The sequence below is a fragment of the Herpailurus yagouaroundi genome, unplaced genomic scaffold, assembly GCF_014898765.1.
Source record: "Herpailurus yagouaroundi ecotype Mexico unplaced genomic scaffold, PumYag 67050, whole genome shotgun sequence".
NCBI lineage: Eukaryota > Metazoa > Chordata > Mammalia > Carnivora > Felidae > Herpailurus > Herpailurus yagouaroundi.
In genome coordinates this window covers 293,805-295,809 of record NW_024419905.1, presented here as the reverse complement: position 1 = coordinate 295,809, position 2,005 = coordinate 293,805, and positions in this window count along the sequence as shown.

Sequence of the window (2,005 nt, the reverse complement as noted above, 5' to 3'; positions counted from 1 at the left end):
CACACACACACACACACACACACACACACACACACACACACACACACACAACTATATATATATATATATATATCCCGCTATTTACCTTCTATAGTTTATGAAAATACTGCCATTACATTTGCTCTTGTTGAGAAACATTTTAAGGTCTCAGACGTCATTTCAAGGCCAAGAGTTCAAAAAAGATATAAAATAGAAAGCAATTAAATTAATAAAAATAAACTAGGAGATACTGCTATACGTAGCTTTCTGAATCACAAAAGCAGCACAATATTAGCCAATTTCCCTCATTTCTAGATCTTTGTGGAATCTAGTTGGGTTTAATTTTGCTTTATAAAAAATTAGTGATCATCCTATGTATTTTGTGAAACTTGTCATTGGAATTTTCATCTACTGCTATGTAATTTGGCTGCTAATTCCTTGACTTCTTTTATAAAAACAATGTTTGTGTCCCCTTCCCTTACCCAAGACATATGATGAAGCCCTAACCTCTACTGTGACCATATTTGGAGATTAGCTCCTAAGGAATTAGTTAAGGTTAAATTAAGTGATAACAGTTGGACTCTGACCTGATAGGATTACTGTCCTTTTAGGACTGTCCTTTTACTGTCCAGAGACCTCTCTTCCCTACACAAGCACATATACACAGAAAAGGTCCTGTGACACATTGAGAAAGTGGCAATCTGCAAGATAGGAAGAGAGTTTTCACTAGAAATCAGAATGACTAATATCTTTATCTTGGACTTCCCAGCCTCCAGGCTGTGAATAAATAAAGGTCTGTTGTTTAAGTCACAGTCTTTAGAAACTTGTTGTGGCAGCCTGAGCTGCCATATTTGGTCTGGAGACTTAACAATGGGTGTTATCAGATAATTTTACTTAAAAATACTTCTCTATTGGGAAGAATCCACTTTGTCCTCATCTAAAATGTCTCATTCTTCTAGAACATATATAATACTTGAGGAGTAAGATGTAAGAGTAAAGGGATAAGAAGAAAAGAATGGTCATTTGGTTGCAAAATATTAATATCTGTAAATTTTACTGTTTATAAAAAAAAGATTGATACAGTCTCCCTACAAATAAAATAGTCCTATGTTCAAAAATAAATAGGGGCACGTGGGTCGTTCAGTTGGTTAAGCATCTGACTTCAGCTCAGGTCATGATCTCACTTTCATGAGTTCAAACCCTGTTGGGGTTGCTGTTCCAGCAACAAAGCTGTTCCAGCTTTGCCAACAGCCCAGAGCCTGGAGCCTGCTTTGGATTCTGTGTCTCCCTCTCTCTCTGCCCTTTCCCCCCACTCACGTTTTGTCTCTCAAAAATATATAAAAACATTTAAACAAACAAACAAACAAACAAACAAACAAACAAACCAGCCAGAGCCCCATGTTTATTGGTACTCTAAAACTCTTTTGGGGTGCCTGGGTGGCTCAGTCAGTTGAGTGTCCAACTTTAGCTCAGGTCACGAACTCTGTGAGTTTGAGCCCCACATTGGACTCTGTGCTAACAGCTCAGAACCTGGAGCCTGCTTCAGATTCTATGTCTCCCCCTCTCTCTGCCCCTCCCCCGTTCATGCTCTGTCTCTGTCTGTCCCATAAATAAATAAAAACGTTGAAAAAAAATTAAAAAAAAAAAGACTTAATATTATGATCCTGATTATTTAAAGCAATAGCAATTATAAAAAACCAATTCATATGTTGCGGTGATCACCTGTTTCTGTTATCTGTTCTGGAACATGTAATCACCACAACATAGGAAGTCTTCATTAATATTCTAAACTAACAAGAAAATATGTATTTAGAGGGTATTTCTATGAAATAATAAAAAAAACTATAATTATTTTTAAAACAGATTTTCTTCCTAGAAATTATAATTACTCTTAAATCCAGTGTGGCCACTATCTCCAAATAAATTAAATGCAACTAGAGCACATAATACTAAAGCACTATGTAACTTATTCATAGCTGAAATTTAATTGTCCCCTTTTTTATGGAAAGGAATCTACTTTCAAGTA